Here is a 20133-nt window from a genome sequence, read left to right on the forward strand (position 1 = left end):
AACTTAACTCTCACACTGAATAGCAGCCCTGCCCCCGCCAAAAATCCTAAGGCGGGAAGCAGCATTTGAATCTCAGTTCCCAAACGCTGGCTGGGAGGACCAGGAGGTGAGGTGGGTGTGAGGAGAATATTCAAAGGTCAAGCCACTGGCTGGGGAGAATGCCCAGAAAAGGGAAAAGAAATAAAACTATTGAAGGGTACTTTCTCGGAGAAAAGACACTTCCTCCCTTCCTTTCTGATGGGGAGGAACAATGCTTGTCATCAGGCAAAGACACAGAAATCGAGGATTCTGTGTCCCAGCCCACCCAATGGGCTCGGGCCATGGAAGAGCTCAAGAGGAATTTTGAAAATCAAGTTAGAGAGGTGGAGGAAAGACTGGGAAGAGAAATGAGAGGGATGAGGGAGAAGCATGAAAAGCAGATCAGCTCCCTGCTAAAGGAGAACCAAAAAAATCTTGAAGAAATTGGCACCTTGAGAACTAGCCTAACTCAGTTGGCAAGGGAGGTGCAAGGGGCCAATGAGGAGAAGAATGCTTTCAAAAGCAGAATTAACCAAATGGAAAAGGAGATTCAAAAGCTCACTGAAGAAAATAGATCTTTCAAAACTGGAATGGTACAGATGGACGCTAAGGACTTTATGAGAAAGACAGATATGACAGAACATAGCGTACAGATTCGAAAAATGGAAGATAATGTGAAATATCTTATTGGAAAAACAACTGACCTGGAAAATAGAATCAGGAGAGACAATGTAAAAATTCTGGGACTACCTGAAAACCATGATCAAAAGAAGAGCCTAGACATCATCTTCCATGAAATTATCAAGGAAAACTGCCCTGAGATTCTAGAACCAGAGGGCAAAATAAATATTCAAGGAATCCACAGAACACCGCATGAAAGAGATCCAAAAAGAGAAACTCCTAGGAGCATTGTGGCCAAATTACAGAATTCCCAGGTGAAAGAGAAAATATTGCAAGCAGCTAGAAAGAAACAATTCAAGTATTGTGGAAATACAATCAGGATAACACAAGATCTAGCTCCCTCTACATTAAGGGATCGAAGGGAATGGAATAGGATATTCCAGAAGTCAAAGGAACTAGGACTAAAACCAAGAATCACCTACCCAGCAAAACTGAGTATAATACTTCAGGGGAAAAAATGGTCTTTCAATGAAATAGAGGATTTTCAAATTTTCCTGATGAAAAGACCAGCGCTAGAAAGAAAATTTGACTTTCTAACACAAGAATGAAGAGAACCATGAAAAGGTGAACAGCAAAGAGAAGTCATAAGGGACTTACTAAAGTTGAACTGTTTACATTCCTACATGGAAAGACAATATTTGTAACTCTTGAAACTTTTCAGTATCTGGGTAGTGGGTGGGAGTACACACACACACACATGCACACACGCACACATACATAGAGACAGAGTGCACAGAGTGAATTGAAGAGGATGGGATCATATCTTAAAAAAAAAATGAAATCAAGCAGTGAGAGAGAAATATTGGGAGGAGAAAGGGAGAAGTTATATGGGGCAAATTATCTCTCATAAAAGAGGCAAGAAAAAGAATTATTAGTGGTGGGATAAAGAGGGGAGGCAAGAGAAAAACATGAGGTCTACTCTCATCACATTCCACTAAAGGAAAGAATATAATGCACACTCATTTTGATAGGAAAACCTATCTCATAATACAGGAGAGTGGGGGACAGGGGCACAAGCAGGGTGGGGGGGAAGATGGAGGGGAGGGCATGGGGAGGAGAATGCAATCCGAGGTCGACACTCATGGGGAGGGAAAGGACCATAAGAAAATAGAAGTAATGGGGGACAGGATAGGATGGAGGGAAATATAGTTAGTCCTATACAACACAACTAGTATGGAAATCATTTGCAAAACTAAACAGATTTGGCCTATATTGAATTGCTTGTCTTCCAAGGGGAAGGGGTGGAGAGGGAGGGAGCTAAAGAAGTTGGAACTCAAAGTGTTAGGACCAAATGTAATGTTCTTACCACTGGGTAACAAGAAATACAGGTTAAGGGGTCAAGAAAGCTATCTGGCCCTACAGGACAAAAGAGAAGACGGAGACATGGACAGGGAGAGAGGATAGAGGAGAGAGCAGATTGGTCACAGGGGCAATTAGAATGCTTGGGTTTGGGGGGGGAGGGGATAAAAGGGGAGAAAATTTGTAACCCAAAATTTTGTGAAAATAAATGTTAAAAGTTAATAATAATAATAATAATAATAATAAATAAAAAATGTATCATTTTGATAGCATTAAATTTAGAAGATTTTACAAAACAAAACCAATCTGGCCATGATTTAAAGAAAAGCGGAAAACTGGGGAAATTTTTTTACAGCAAGTTAATCTGATGAAAATATCATTTCTTAAATATATAGAGAAAACTGAGTCCAATTTATAAGTATATGAGTCATTCCCTAATTGCTCAGTGGTCAAAGAATATGAAAAGGCTGTTTTTAGATGAAGTAATCAAAGTAATCAAAATCAATAGTATATAAAAAATGCTCTAAATCAATAGAAAGATGAAAATTTTAAAAAAAACTCTGAGAAACCAACTATCAGACTGGCTAATATGACAGAACAGGAAAGTGATAAATATCAGAGGAGATGTAGGAAAATTGGAACACTGATGCCCTATTGGTGGAACTGTAAACTAGTCCAACCATTCTGAAGAGCAATTTGAAACTATACCCAGAAGACAATAAAACTCTACATAGCTTCTGACCTAGCAATAACACTACTAGGTCTGTAGGCCAAAGAGATTTAAAGAAGAATAAGAGAAAATAGATTCGTGTGTACAAAAATACTTATAGAAACTCTATTTGTGGTGGTAAAGAACTGAAAATTAAGGAGATGCCCATCAATTGAGGGATCAAGTTGTTGTATATGATTGTGATGGATTATTGTTGTGCTATAAGAAATGACAAACAGGATGCTTTGAGAAAAACCTGGAAAGACATACAAACTAGCACAAAGTACGGTAAGCAGAATCAGGAGAACCTAGCACACAGTAATAGCAATGTTATATAATGATCAACTCTGAATGACTTAGGCATTCTCAGCAAATGCTACTCACCTCCAGAGAAAGACTGATGGAATCTGAATACAAATAAAAGTGTAATTTTTTTTTGTTTTCTTTATATTTCTTTTTTCTTTATTGGAGGTAGGTCTGTGTTTTATTTGCACCATGGCTAATATGCAAATATGTTTCCATCATTGCACATGTATAACCTCTATCCAGTTGTTTGCCATGTCAGGGAGGGGAGAAGGAAGTGAAGGAGGGACAGAATTTGGTACTCAAAAATCTTTTAATTTGATATTTTATTGTTTCCCAATTACATGCAAAAACAATTTTTAACATTCCTTTTTTAGTCTCATTTTTAAAAGATGTAGAGAACTGAGTCAAATTTATAAGAATACAAGTCATTCCCCAACTGATAAATGGTCAAAGGATATAAACAAGAAGTTTTCAGAGGAAGAGATTAAAGCTATCTATAGTCATATGAAAAAGATTTTCTAAATAACTATTGATTAGAGAAATGCAAATCAAAACAGCTCTAAGGTACCATATCATCTATCAGATTGATTAAAATGACAAAACAGGAAAATGACAAATGTTGGAGAAGATGTGGGAAAATTGGAACACTGATCCAATCATTCCAGAGAGCAATTTGGAATGAGACCCAAAAGGCTTTAAAAATAAGAAAAAACTTTGACCCAGAAATACAACTTGTAGTTCTGTATCACAAAGAAATGATAAAAAAGGGAAAAGGACTCACATGTACAAAAATATGTAGGGCAACTCTTTCTGTGGCTGCCAAGAATTGGAAATTGAGGGAATGTCCATCAATTGGGGAATGGTAGAACAAGTTGTGGTATATAAATAGAGTACAATTGTGGTATAAGAAATGATGAGCAGGCAGAGTTCAGAAAAACCTGGAAAGACTTATATGGACTGATGCTGAGTGAAATGAGTAGACCCAACCACATGTGCAAAAATATTTATAGCAGTTCTCTTTGTGGTGGCCAAGAACTGGAAATCGAGGGGATGCCCATCAGTTGGGAAATGGTTGAACAAGTTGTGGTATATGGGTATAATGGAATACTATTGTGCTATATAGAACTTTCTTGCCAAATTCCTAAGTTGTCTTGGGGTGGAAAATTGTTTCACCCTATCCTCTTGTTGGGTCTACCACACAAGAATTCATTCTGAGGGGTTATTTTAAAGTTGTTTGGTGAGGGATTTGAATGAGCTCAGGCAGGTCCCTGCCTTTTCTCCATGATCTTGGCTCTGCCCCACAGAACTCAACATTTTACAAATGAATGTTTCAAAAATTGGAGATGTTAATGGGGGAAAAAATAAAATATATTTTAAAAGGAAGTATGGTCTCAAAAGCATTAGCAACACTTGGTAGAAGATAGAACCTTAATGAGTCACCTTTGTCCCTGTAGTAAGTGACACAAAATTCAGGAGGAACAGGCCACAGGTACCCAAACATCAGCAGATTACTATAAGGGAGGATAGTGAGGAAAAGTGAGGTAGAGCCAAGGAGGAGCTCACCTGGAGTGTGGCCACATTAAGTTCCTGGAGCTTCATATTGGAAGTCATTATTCTTGTTCACCAAGCACTAAATTCTGTTGTTTACAGGAGGGAGGGGTTGAACTTTCTGTCGGTGTCCCCTAAATTTAAGTGTGCTAGGTGAAAGCTCAGGCTCCCAAAACTAGTGACATCTTTGGTAGACTGGGACACAAGACAAGCAAAGTAGTAATATGTCTTAAGAGGACTAGACATGGCAGAAGGGGTGACAAAAAGGTACCCTACATCTGAGGGGTATACACCTGTTTGGAAATTCCTAAACCTGTGACAGAAATATGATAGAAAGCATTTGGGCATCATTAAGGAAGAGAAGGACAGAGGTAATAAGGTTGTGGGAGTACAGTAGGATTCTCATACTGAAAGCAATTGTGTGAATAGCTAACCAGCAAGATTCAAAAGCCACCAATGACCTCAAAATGGGTAAAGCCTATAGTACACTAAGAAAGAGAATGAAATAAGATGACTGCCTCATCAGACGACTGCTGCTTACCATAAAACTGAAATAATATTTACCAAAAGAGAAGTTTTAACTTATTAAGGAAAAGACTCTATGGGGACAAGATCCCCAAAGTAAGAGTTCAAAATAAAAAACAACATTCTGGGATTGAATCCAATCCCATATGTTAACATACCCTCTAGAATGATAATGATGAAACCTGCTCCCAGGGGCATCTGGGCAGTCAGAATCTGACATTCAGTTGAAGAAGCCAGTGCCTATTTAAGGGATACATATATGGTATCTTTGCTATACGTGCTTGGGACTTTGAGATGAATGGACAGGTTATTGTATAGGAGGAAGAAAAGAAAGAGGGCTCAGGCTGACCAGGGTCTACCTACAGTAGGTGCTCAACCAATGCTTGTGGGCAGTCATGATGATGGACACTGGCCCAGAGTCAAGGTAAGCAGATGTTTTCTTTCCTAAGTCCATCTAACATCCCTGTGAAAACCACCCAAGGAAAAGCTAGAAAGCATTGCCTACATAAGTCAGGTCAAACCTGAAGGTGGGAGAAAGCTCAACCTCTCAAAGGGTCATAGAATATAAAGGTGGAAGGAACTTTCAAAATCATTTCCTCCAACTCCCTCATTTGATGGATGAGTAACCTGAGACTCATTGAAGGAAATTTTAAAAACACTTGTCCAAGGTCCTGAGGCCGGATTCTAGCAGAGTTGGGACAGCAGATCCTTTAACCCCTTTGTCACTGAAGATAACAACTAAATAAGACCACTGAATTTGGCTATTCAGTGATGACCTGGGAGAGAGCAGTTTCAGTAGAGGAGAGAAGCCAGGAGTCAGGCTTCAAGGGTTTGAGAATAGGTGAAAAAAAATAAAGGGATTCATGCTGAGTCCAGGCTGCTCTGGGTCTTCCTGCCTGGAGTTTTTGTCCAGAATTGTGCTGGAGCCACCACTTGGGAGAGACACTGTAATTGTGGAGCACAACTTGGGAGTGACAACTGTTAAATTTTCACTCAGCGATTACACTTCTGAAATGGTGGCTACAAATCTAATTTGTTAGATTTGTTTGTTGTTTGTGGCTTCATTGATTGTTTTGTGCATTGTCTAGACAAAAGAGTGTTAAGTGTAAATTAAATTTAAAAGTGTGAGTGCACATGTTTTTGCCCCCTAGGAACCTACTTCTTAAACATTTATCAGCACATCCCTATATTGTTCTATACGCATTCCCTGAGTTCAGCAGGAGTACAGCAGAACTCAAGGAGAATAAAGTCCACCATCACCTGGTGACTGTAGGCTAACAACAGGAATAATAATTCTTATTTATAGAATGAGTTTATGTTTTGAAAAGAGCTTCATATCCATTATCTCATTTGAGCCTAATTGCACTTTTACTTTTATCAGAATAAAAGCTTCTCCTTTTCCCCGGAAACTGCTGCTTTACTCTTGTATAAGGCCAAAGCTTCAGACCCCTGGTGCTCAATAGTGGGGCCCTTTCAACTGCCCACGCAGCTGGTCTGCCATTCACAAGTGGACCTGGTACCCATTGCCCCTATTTCTAAACTCTGGGACCAATCACCTTCAATCCCTCCTGCACATTATATTGCTTCAAATACTTAAAAATAACTCTCAAGTCCATCCCAAATCTTTTCAACTCTGGGCTAAATATCCCCATTTTGCTCAAATGACTCTTGCTTGGCTTCCTCTCACATCCTCTCTCCACCTAACACTCTCTTCAGGACATGCACTAGCTTTATCAGTGTTCTTCCCAACACTCAGATCCCAAACCATGCATAGGCACAGAACTCCAGCTGTCATCTGAGTGTATCAACAGGATTAGCACCAACCATGCACTTCCATCAACACAGTCAAAATTGTGTTAGTGTTTTTGCATGCCATGTCACAGGGTGGCATCATGATGGGCTTACAATCCTCTTAGATCCCCCTCCCCTCATCTTTTATCAAATGAGCTATTTTCTGACCATACTGAAATTTTCTCACCAAGTTTAAGAATTATCTCTGTCAAAAGTCAACTTAATAGATTTCGTTTATCATTCTAACATGGCAGAAACTTCTTGGACCCTAATTCTTCCACCTAACGTATTAACTGTCATGCTCAGCTTTGTTCATTCTGCAAAATTTGCCAAATAAGTCTCCAATAAAATCATCAGTAAAAATTGTGATTAGAACAGAGATTTGGATTATATCACTAGAAAACTCCCTCCAACTTGATATCAATATATTCTACTCTCCTCCAATCTACCTTTTCCCAAGCTATCAACAAGGACATTTTAAGGCTTGGTTGAATAGATTGCTGAAATCCAGATATGCCACATACATGGCATTCTTTTAAAAATCCTGACAAAAAAAGGAAATAACTTTTGTTTGTCATGATCCAAAAATCTTGATGAACACATCCTGATTTTAATAAATGGTCTTTCTTTTACTAAGGGCTCAAAAACCATTCTATTTTTTCTGTCATCATTAGACCATAATCTGAATAATCCACCTTCTCCTCTTTGAAAATTAGATCAACATTTAACTACATCCATTCCTTTAAAACTTCTGGCATTTTCCACAATTTTTCAAAGATCATGAATTACCACTCATCATTTAATGTTTTTTAGTTCCTTAGTATTAAAAGTCAGGGAGTGCCAGGCCTAGAGGCCTGAGGGCTACCCGAGTCTTACCTTACCTATGGCAGGTCTTCGGCTGGCCAAACCGGATAAACGTATGAGAGAAGAGACTTCCTAGAGTCGAACAAGGGTTAGGCTTTATTCAGGGTCTTGGTTACACGTGCAGGGGGAGCTCTTCCTTAGGAGAGAGAGAAATCTCCCAAGGAGGCAAAGATCTTACAGTAAGAGATTGAAAGCAGAAGTGGAAGTGGGGAGAGAGGGGAGAGGGGCCTTCTGTCCTGTAAGGGTCCCTCAGCGCTAAGAGCGCCTTCAGGCTTTCCTGACCCTACTTAAGCTCTCCTGCCGCATAGTTTGCACCTGAATACCGTGCCTGTTAGATAACAATAGGTGTGCTCAGATCTGGGCCAATCTCGAGGGCGGGGATGCTCTCTCCCAGCACTTTTCTCACGGGAAGAGGCGGAAATGCACGAGATAGCTCGGTCTCACACCTCAATTCCCTGCTGTTCCCTGGGGGGCCTCATGAGAACTCTAAGGTTTAGAAGTTCTCACCTTTACCCGCCCGAGACTGTCCACATGGAACTGAGCTTACACCCCCAACAAGGGAGCAAAGACAGTTGAGAACTGGGAGCAAGAAGGCAGCAGCTGTTTTCCTTAAGCCCTAATGAGAATGTCAGCCTTTCTCTGACTCTGAGGTTGCCAGAGAATTAGAGATAAAAGAAGGGAAACATAAGGCCTCTGTACCATTGTACAAATTGACCCTATGTTGCATCCAAAGACTTGGTTTTCTTGGTGGGGGTCAATTCAAAAAGCCAGTTAAGATCTTTTCAATACTTAGCAATGTGTCTCCAGGGTACTGATGTTACTGTGGGAACTTTTTGTCCCTAATGAAGTCAGGGCTCAACAGCATATTGAAATCTAAGCCACTGAGAACATGAAAAAGATAAACAATGGAAATACAGGATGACAATATCAGCTTCAATTTCATTAAAGCCTGGATTTACTCACAGGACCACCATCATGTTCCATTTGTCCCCAAGTGGTAGTTCTCTTATTTTGAACTTAGTGTTGCTCCATTAGAGAACCAGTTCACCTGAACATTAACTTCTATCCTTAATTCCTTATTGCTTTATCCTATCACCCCTCACACCTTGCAATGCCCTAACTCTGCTATATCCCCAGCCTCCATTATCTCTCCTGTCTGTTCACGTCTGTGCTGCTAAACAGAGCTTGAGGAAGTCACGCAACCATGCTGACTGGATCTACAAATATGTGTTATACAATTGCCACTGACCCCTCACTGAAGCAAGATAATCCTTTTACTTTTTCTTGATTCTTTCTCTCTGCTATTCACCACATCAGCTTTCCAAACCAACTCTTCTTGCTTCACGCAGCATCCCTGTCTTCCATTCTCTGAGCTGTGTACCTCCTTTGATACTTTACCAAGAAAGCTGAGTCCTTTCACCACTTCTCTCCATCACACAGCCTTTTTACATAACCTCCATCGTATCCTTCATACCAGTCTCTGATCGGGACTCTTCTGCTCACCAAAGCCACCTCCTTGCCATGAAACCTTGATCTTCCCTCTTTTATTCTACTTCAGTCTCTCACCATCTACTGGTTCCCCTTCTGCTGCTGAAAAGCACTCCCAAAGCCTCCCCATCCTTAACAAAAGGACTAGAGTCACCTTCAGGTATTTGTCTGTGTTCATCCTTTATTGCTGAAGACCATACCATCAGAGAAATAATGACATGACTTGCACCTGACTTTGTTTTTGAGTGAGGGAGGACTGTGCAGGTCACCAGCCTCACTTCTCCTCCAGAGCCATCTGAATCCAGCGACCAGATGTTCATCAGGATGACTGGAGATGACCCAGGATGAGGCAATTGGGGTTAAGTGACTTGCCCAAGGTCACACAGCTAGTGAGTGTCAAGTGTCTGAGGTGAGATTTGAATTCAGGTCCTGCTGACTCCTGCACTGGTACTCTATCCATTTGCACCACCTAGCTGCCCCCAAGGCAGGCAGGCTTTTGTATGATCATCATGTAAAAAGGAATTAAGCTTATTCTGTTTGGCCCCAGAGGGGGCCAATGGGGAGAAACTCAAAAGAATGAGACATCATTTCAGAAAAACTATAATAGTAAGAGTGAAACACATTTCTGAGGGAGATGGAGGATCCCTTGAAAGTCTTCAATCAGAGGGCAAATAAGGACTTGCTAATTATCTTGCATACTTGGGAACTCCTATCCAGGAGAGATTGGACCAGAGAGCTCATAAGGTCCCTTCAATTGTCAAGTTTTGTGATTCTGCAGTAATGTGATCCTGTGAGAGATCAAGACATGGTCCAAGGACCATGAATTTCACTTACAGTGCTCCTTCTCTCACCAGTGGCATGGGAGTCTGTGCAACATTTTCTCCTTCATATATAGAGGTTTTTCTTTTGCTATTCTAAAAAATGCTTGGTGGTACAGTAGAAAGAGTACCAGGTCTAGAGTCAGGATAATGACTTCAAGCATGACTTCACACATTTACTTGTTATATGACCCTGGTCAAGTTACTTAACCTTTCCTTGCCTCACTGTTCTCAGCTGTAAAAAGTGGATGACAATAGCACCTACCTCTCAGAATTGTGAGGATCAAATGAGGTAATAATTCTAAAACATGCAATGTGATGCCAAGTACATACAAAGTGCCCTGACAATACTGGTCATTGTTATTACTAATTATTTTGGGAATGATTAGAAAGATTGGAGAGACATAGTTTCTTGGTAACTTAATTATTTTCTTAATAATAAGATCAGCAAGTTATTCATAAAAAGATGATCATTTGATTTGTTCTCTTAAGTCAAAGATAACTATGGCAACAGGTTCAGGGTTTACATACCCTTCAAAGATCAGACATCAATGGGGAGCTGTAATGGACTCTGATTAGATAACACAATGGAAGGTGAGCTATATTAAAATGAAGGACTAAGAGAGGCATGTGACCCTTGGACAGAGAAACTATCTTCATACCAGACCACTCCTAGCTTCAGGCTATCTAAACAAAAGGTTCTGTCTCCACCTAAGCTTAAGTAGAACTCAGTAGGCTTCCCCACCTTAGATTAAATCCCCTGTAAGGTTGGGTGAGGTATTACCAAGATGAGAAGAGCTAATTCAGTCTCATTATCAGCAATGACCATCGAGAGACTGAACATTTTAAAATAAGCAGTTTGGAAGATGGAGAGATTTCTGCATCTCTGCCAAGATACTGGTTATTAATAACCATTTCTCTCACTTTGTTATTTGGTCCAAATTAAAATCTTTGTTACTTATTTTATAACTCCCACTCAACTTACAGACAGTGTTCTGGATAGAGTATCAAGTCATATTCATATAACTGTAATTATACATAAACAATCCACTCTGATTATGGAAGGGAGTGGACTGTGCTATATAGAGTAGATAAATGGGAATTCCTGGTCCATACGTTGTAATTTTTACACATAATATTCTACTTTCTCCTAATGGTCATTACCTTCCTAGAAAAGTCTGCTTCGTTCTTTATATTTATATGGTAAATGAATTCAGATGACCTTTTAGAAGCTGAAAGTATATTGTCCTTATTGCAGTCTTAGAAACTGTGTATAATGGCACATTGAAACTTCGGTCCTTATAACAGACCTGTGAGTTCTTTTCAGTTTGTATTTTGAGCTCCATTTGCTCATTCTTGGAAGATTTCTTTGATGACCTCTAGAAATATAATTTTAAGAAGGGTAGGATCCAGTGTTTTTTCCCAGATTGATTATGTTATAGAAAATAAAGAATAGCTAACAGAAATAGCAAGTTGTTAATGTGTTTTCAAAACTGAAGATGCTATTACAAAGGCATCCTTTGTTGTTCACATGAAGTATATACATATTTCTGTGACAGAATTAAAGGGAACAGCCTCATTGGTTTAAATGTTTTTCTCTATTTTTTTCAATTAGCAATAACATAATCTCTCCCTTTCCCATATCCCCCATTTGAAAAAATGAACCTTTAGTAAAAAAAAAAAAAAATGCTCGGTCAAGCAAAACAAATTCCTTCATTGCCACTATTCAAAAAATATACCTCATCCTGCCCCCTGACAGCATCACCATTTTCTCAGAAGGTAGGCAACATCCTTTATCATCAAGCCTCTGGAATCATGGTTCTTCATTGTATTGATCCATGTTCTTAAGTCTTTCAAAATCTTCATTTTTACTACTTTGATGTTACATATTCATATCCATCTTGATATCAATACAGATATAGATACACACATACTGTTCTGGTTCTGTTCACTACACTTTGCGTCCCTTCATACAAACGTTGCAAGGTTCCTCTGAAACTATCCCTTTCATCATTTCTTATGGCACTGTAGGATTCCATTATCTTCATATAATATAATTTACTGAGACATTCCCCAATCAGTGGGTACCACCTTAGTTTCCAGTTCTTTGACACTATAAAAAGAGCTACTATAAATAATTGTGAACTTATGGTTTATTTTCCCTTTGTCTTTATCCCTTTGGGGTACAGGTGTCCTAATGGTATCACTGAGTTAAAGTATGTGCACAACTTAGTAATCTTTTGAATCATAGTCTCAAATTGGAGGAACATCATTGGACAAGTGAAAACTGGATACACTTTACCAGGGCTTTAAATAACTAAGCCTTAGAGTATTTAGTAGTTCAAAGGTATCCAAGCCAGGAAGTCTACTCTTTGAAGGAGAAATAGAAAAGTAACCCAATCCCTGAGAGTGAATTACTCTTGGATGTTAAGGGGAAAGAAAAAAGTACTCCCTCTCCATCATACTTCACCATCCACTATGTCCTTCTAAAGGACAGCTATCAGACAAGTAAAGCATTACATCAGACAAGAAGAAGAGACAGACTCCAACCATGGAAAGAGAGACAGATAGATGAAGAAAAATCTTCTAAGAAGGACCCCAGGCAGCAGAGAAGGCAATTGGTTATAGGTTCAAGGGAGAGCTAGCTCTGGCAATCAGGAGTTGAACTTTGGAGAGAGGATAACCCCAGCTGAACAATGTGAAGAGATACTGTAACCAAGCAGGATGAGATCTGAATAAAGAGAGAAAAAACACTGAGAGCAAGTAGGCATTACCACAGTTGGCTGCTCTTTGGAAACATGTATCGTCTATGTAAGAACTTCCTTATGATTGTACTCTAAGTTTCTGCCCAATTTTCCCACAGACACTGTGTATACATGGGAGGAAGTGGAGAGAATTTGCCTGAATTTCCTGGGAAGATTGTTTTGTAGCTACTGCTATTGTTACATAACAAATACCTTTGCTAAAAGTTAGTTGTGTGTATTGGCTAATTGTTAATGGGAACTACACTGTTGGGGACCTGGAAGCAATCTAGTGTTACGGTGTAAACCCACAGGGTTATCGTCCTTAGATTCCCCAAGTAGCAGCCAACTGCTGGTGAAGAAAACTCACAGGTATGAGTGGAATTTGAAGGAGTAATTGAGAGAATATGTTATATAATATTTATATGCTTTTGCTCTTTTACTAACTTGTTTGTTTATTAATATGGTTATTGTCCTCTGTTCTCAAAATGGACCAAAATGACAACACTATGTTGGGGTCAAAGTACAGCATATCTGACTGTGGCAGATCAGACCAGTATGAGCTTGGAAGTCTCTGCCATAGGTCAGGCACAAATAATGCATGCAAATATTTGGAAGGGAGACGTCTGAAATTTGTGCATCTCATGTTTCTTTTGAGCTATTGCAATTTTTCTTCACTCATAGAGCACAGCGCCCTCTTTACATGGACACACCATGCTGGGTGATCCTTTGCCAGTGTCTCCCATGTCACACAATCATTTCTAAAGTTCATCAGAGAGACCTTGAGACTGTGCTTTATTACTTCTTCTGACCTCCATATGAGTGCTTGCTTTCTGTGAGTTCTACATAAAAGAGTCTTTTAGGAAAATAAACATTTGGCATTCAAATAATGTGGCCCACAAGTCAGTTGTGCTTCCTGTAGAGAAGTTTGAAGGCTCTGCTCTTCAGCTTGAGAAAGGACTGCAGGGTCCAGAAACTTATCTTGCCAGATGGTCATCAGAATCTTCTTCAGGCAATTAAAAGGAAAGCAATTCAGTTTCCTAGCATGGCACATTTCACTAGTGTGCTGCACAGGTTTCACAGGCATACAGCAGTGAAATCAGCACAATAGCCCTGAAGAACTTCAGTTTGGTGGACAATCTAATATCCCCTCTTTTAATGCCAATTTTCTACAGAAGATTCCAATCTCTGAACTAGCTCTGGAAATGAATGCATTAACCTTGTCACCTGTGCACACATCCCTGGAAAGTGAACTACCAAGGGAAGTGAACTTATCCATAGTATGCAGTATTTCTCTATTTGCTATAACTGATAGCTCCACATATTGATAGTACTGACTAGTGGAGAACCTATTTTCTTGTTGTTAATTGTTACACCAAAATTAACACAAGCAACACAGAACTCACGCATATTCTGTTGCATCTCAGCCTCAGAGACTGCATTGTATTCACAGTCATCTGTGATCAAAAGATCATATACCAATACTCCATCCACTTTAGTCTTTGCTTATAACCTTTTCATTTTTAATTATGTACAATTAGTGTGACGGCTAACCTTGATGCCATTTTTGTACTCGTTGAAGGCATCTAAAACACTGCTGAAAACATCATGCTAAAAAGCATGGGATCACACACAACCTTGCTGTACTCCATTGATGAATGGCAAAGTATAAGAGCATCTTCTATTATCCAGGACCCATACAAGCATGGTGTCATGAAACTGACATACAATACTGATAAACTGTCCATATTTTGATATAATTTACCGCAAGCCCTCCTGACTGATAATTATCAAGGGCTGTGTACAGACCTCTGTTCTGCTCCTGGCATTTCTCCTGGAGCTCTTGGTCAACCAACATCATATTGACCATTCCTTGGCCTTTTCTGAAACCATACTGACTCTCAGGTGAATGACCATCTTCCAGGTGAAGGATCAGCCTATTAAGGAGGACTCTGAGAAGAATCTTGCCAGCAATGACTGAAAGAGAGAACTGATTGCTGGGATGCAATCAGTACCAGGTGCTTTGGCACATAAAAGGAGCCCACTGACATTCAAAAACCTCTTCTTCAGTTGGGAATTTGGCCAGAGAGGACTGTCTTCAACCTAAGGTATTTGGATATTACTTCATTACTTTAAGGATGTTACTTTATTACTTTGTCATCTATTGTCTTCATTATCTAGCATAGTGTGAGGCCATCTCCACTTGTCCTGATGAATATCTGACTGGACCCAGATGGCTTTGTAGGAGAAAGTGAGTCTGACGACCTTGCACAGGCCTCACTCACTCAAATCAAAGTCAGCTGCAAGGTAGGTCATCTTTTCCCTGATGTTCTCTTCAAAAACAAAGGGCACATATAGCCTGTGAGTAGTCAGAGCTGCCTCAAAGGGGATCCAGTCAGTTGGGTAACAGCTTGTGCCATCCTTTTTCCTCTCCCTTTTCCTCTCATTCTTCCTCTACTTCTCCTCTTCTCCACTCCAAAGGAAGGTAAATTTTGATGGCCAGAAGCTGCACAATTAACTTGGGGTTTTCTGACTACAGTCCTTCCCTCCTTTTTTCCTTCCTTGTCTTCCATCCCTCCTTCCTTCCCTCCTTTCTGTCTCTTTTCTCAAAGACCAAACCTTAAACTCATTTCACTCTGCAGCTCATAGATTGGACCATAATGGGTCCCTGCTCACTCACCACTTAATGGCTATATTTGGGGAAATATCTCAGAGTGAATATCAATAGTAACTCTTTCTCTTTTGACTACCAACTCTGAGAGTCTTCCCCTCCCAGTTTGATATTTTTTTTAATTAAAGGGGCCATCCCTTGACTCACTTCTTTATATATATAAAATTTTATTTATTTACTTTAAGTTTTCAACATTCATTTCCACAAAATTTTGAGTTCCAAATTTTCTCCCCATCTCTATTTTTCCCCCACTCCAAAACACTTTACATTCTGATTACCCCTTCCATCAGTCTGCCCTCCCTTCTAACACCCTCCCTTCCGTTATCCCCATCTTCTCCCTTGTCCCGTAGAGCAAGATAAATTTCTATACCCCATTACCTGTATTTCTTATTTCCCAGTTGTACACAAAAACAATTCTCAACATTTGTTCCTAAAACTTTGAGTTCCAACTTCTCTTCCTTCCTCCCACCCTGCCAAGCCTAGAGGCCTGTATTGGGCTACCCGAGTCTTTCTTACCTCACCTCCCGAGGTCTTCGGCTGGCCACGCCGGATGCACGTATGAGAGAAAGGACGTTCCAGAGTCGAACAGGGGTTGAGCTTTATTCCAGGGAATCGGTTACAAGTGCAGGGGGAGGATCTTCCTTAGGAGGAAGAGGGGGAGATTTCCTAAGGAGGCTAAGCTTAAGGGATTGGAAGTAGAAGTACAAGCGGGGAGAGAGGGGGAGGGGAGAGAGGAAAGAAAAGAAGCGGAGCCCTACTTTTCTCTTTGGCTCCACACGTGCTAAGAGAGCTTTTAGGCTTCCTCAATCCTACTTAATCTTCAGCCACACAGTTTGCATCTCAATACCGTGCTGTTAGGTAACTAGGTGTGCTCCAATCCGGGACGACCTCGAGGGCAGGGAGACTCCACCCATCAGGTATCTCCGGGGGAGAGGCGGAAATACCCGAGCTAGCCGAGCTAGCTCAGTCTGACCTTCTCGAACCCCCGCTGTTCATGGAGGGCCTCGTAAGACTCTAAGATTTAGAAGTCCCACTTTTACCTGCCCGAGACTGTCCACACGGAATTGAGCTTCCAGTCCCAACACCACCCTACTCTTCCCCACTGAGAAGGCAAGCAATTCAATATAGGGTATATATGTGTAGTTTTGCAAATGACTTCCATAATAGTCATGTTGTGTAAGACTAACTATATTTCCCTCCATTCTGTCCTGCCCCCTATATCTTCTATTCTCTCTTTTGACCTTGTCCCTCCCCCAAGAGTGTTTACTTCTAATTGCTCCTTCTTCCCATTTGCCCTCCCTTTCATCATCTCCCCCACCTTGCTGATCCCCTTCTCCCCTACTTTCTTGTAGTGTAAGATAGGTTCTCATGCCAAATTGAGTGAGCATGTTATTCCATCCTTAAGCCAAACGTGATGAGGGTAAGCTTCACTTTTTCCCGCTCACCTCCCCCCTTTTCCCCTCCATTGAAAAAGCTTTTTCTTGCCTCTTTTATGAGAGATAAGTTGCCCCGCTCCATTTTCCCCTTTCTCCTCCCAATACATTCCTCTCTCACCCCTTAATTCTATTTTTTTGATATGATCCCTTCCTATTCAACTTACTCTGTGCTGTCTGTCTCTCTGTCTCTTTCTCTCTCTCTCTCTCTCTCTAGATATATATATATATGTGTGTGTGTGTGTGTGTGTATGTATGTATATGTGTGTGTGTGTATGTGTGTGTGTGTGTGTGTGTGTGTGTGTATAATCCCTCCAACTACCCAGGTCCTGAGAAAAGTCTCAGGAGTTACAAACATTATCTTTCCATGCAGGAATGTAAACAGTTCACCTTTAGTAAGTCCCTTGTGATCTCTCTTTCTCTTTTCATACTTCTGTTGATTCTTGTGTTTCAAAGTCAAATTTTCTTTTCAGCTCTGGTCTTTTCATCAAGAATGCTTGAAAGTCCTCTATTTCATTGAAAGACAATTTTTTCCCCTGAAGTATTATACTCAGTTTTGCTGGGTAGGTGATTCTTGGTTTTAATCCTAGTTCCTTTGACTTCTGGAATATCATATTCCAAGCCCTTCGATCCCTTAATGTAGAAGCTGCTAGATCTTGTGTAATCCTGATTGTATTTCCACAATACTCAAATTGTTTCCTTCTAGCTGCTTGCAATATTTTCTCCTTGACCTGGGAACTCTGGAATTTGGCTACAATATTCCTAGGAGTTTCTCTTTTTGGATCTCTTTCAGGAGGTGATCAGTGGATTTTTTCAATATTTATTTTGCCTTCTGGTTCTAGAATATCAGGGCAGTTTTCCTTGATAATTTTATGAAAGATGTCTAGGTTCTTTTTTTTGATCATGGCTTTCAGGTAGTCCCATAATTTTTAAATTGTCTCTCCTGGATCCATTTTCCAGGTCAGTTGTTTTTCCAATGAGATATTTCACCTTATCTTCCACTTTTTCATTCTTTTGGTTTCATTTTGTAAATTCTTGGTTTCTCATAAAGTCATTAGCTTCCATCTGTTCCATTCTCATTTTTAAAGAACTATTTTCTTCAGTGAGCTTTTGAATGTTGTTTTCCATTTGGCTAATTCTGCTTTTTAAAGTATTCTTCTCCTCATTGGCTTTTTGGACCTCTTTTTCCAATTGAGTTAGCCTATTTTCAAAGGTCTTATTTTCTTCAGCATTTTTTTGGGTCTCCTTTAGCAAACTGTTGACTCGCTTTTCATGATTTTCTTGCATCACTCTCATTTCTCTTCCCAATTTTTCCTCCACCTCTCTTGCTTGATTTTCAAAATTCTTTTTGAGCTCTTCTGTGGCCTAATATCATTGCGTATTTATTTTGGATATTTGGGATGCAGAAGGCTTGACTTTTATGTCTTCCCCTGATAGTAAGCAATATTCTCCTCTTTCGAAAGGATGGGAGAAAATACCTATTGACCAAGAAAATAACCTTCTATAGTCTTATTTTTGTCCCCTTTTTGGGGCATTTTCCCAACCAGTTATTTGATTTTGGGGTCTTTTGTCAAGAGTAGGGTATACTCTGGGGACCTGTAAGTTCTCAGTTCCTCCAAGGTGGCACAATCAAGAGAGAGGAGTTTACTCCTCAGGGGTCTCCAGCTCTGCCATCCCACAGGAACATCCTCAGGGCTGAGATTCGGATCAGCTGCTCAATTCCTCCAGGGACTTTAAGCTGAGGGCTCCAACAATGAATGCTGACTGCTACCCACCACTGCCACCATGGCTTCAGCTGCCGCTGCCCACTGCTGCCACCTGGGGATGGGGATGGGGCTGGAGTAGGACCTTGTTCCCTTGTCACCAAGGTGAAAAAGCCTTTTCACTGCCTTTGGTGTTTGTGGGTTGATGGATCTGAGAACCATCACTGCTGGTGGGGATTCCACTCCTGAGGCCTGCTCCAGTCCTGCTCCTTCTGGTGCCACATAGTCCAGGCTGGGCTGTGTTCTGCTCTGTGTCCAGTGTGACAGACCTTTCCCGTCAGCCTTCTAGGTCACCCTGGGCTGGAAATCTCCTCCACTCTGTCATTCTGTGTCTTCTGCTGCTCTAGAATTTGTTGAGAGTCATTCTTTACAGGTACTTTATGGGCTGTGAGGGAAGAGCTAGAGTATGTGCATCTTTCTACTCTGCCATCTTGGCTCCACCCCCCCTCCCCCCTTGACTCACTTCTTAAAGAGGCCTATACACTGAATGGGCTTTACCTCACTCAAAGTGAGAACCTGAACAGCCCTTAGCCTAAAAGGACCAGGGCCTCCTATTGCATCCTGGGCCATCTCCAGTTGTCCTGATGAATATCTGGCCACTGGACCCAGATGGCACTGGAGGAGAAAGTGAGGCTAGTGACTTTACACAGCCCTCACTCACTCAAATTAAACTCAACTGTAAGTTATGTCATCATTTCCCTGATGTTATGGTTCTCTTTGAAAAAGGACAAACACAACCACATTGGCAATATTCTTTACTGTTTCTCCTGATCTTTTTAAAGATCTAGTCATTTGAGTTTCATTTCTTCCTGTTGTTTTTTGAAATTTTCTATTTACTCTTGCGATTTTCTTACATTTTCTTTCTATCATTTTCTTGGTTTGTTTCTCTAGTTGTGTCATTTATCCATTTGAAGCCAACTCTGAAGATATCTTGCATTATTTCTTTTTTCACATGCTTTGCTTCTGATACTTCAGTTTTTGCTTTTATTTTCAGTTGTACCATCAAATATATACAAATATATATGTATATGTGTGTGAGTGTGTGTATATGTATGTATGTATAAATTCTTCATTGTACAAAAGTTTTCTTGACATTCATTTCCTATTTTGACTTATTTTATTTTGTTACCATTTTTCTTATTTGTGTTATTTCTATTTGAGAATTTTCAGTAGAGATGGGAAGATGTTTGCTTCCTTGAAGCTTATATCTTATCATGATTGATGTCTCATCCTTAATTTTAAAAAAAATGTTTTCTTTATCATTTTGAATATGGAAAGTATATAGTCAAACATTTCAGTATAATAGCTAATGCATAATGTAATTAGAACTAGTAAATCAGTTACAGCACACTGGTCAATTCATTCATTTATGAAACATTTATTAAACATCTACATTGTACAAGACCATTGCTAGGAACTGAGGTGATGCAAAATGAAAAACATGAGCAAGACGTGATCCTAGTCCTTGAAGAGATTGT

This window comes from Notamacropus eugenii, chromosome 3 (assembly GCF_028372415.1).
Source record: "Notamacropus eugenii isolate mMacEug1 chromosome 3, mMacEug1.pri_v2, whole genome shotgun sequence".
NCBI classification, from domain to species: domain Eukaryota; kingdom Metazoa; phylum Chordata; class Mammalia; order Diprotodontia; family Macropodidae; genus Notamacropus; species Notamacropus eugenii.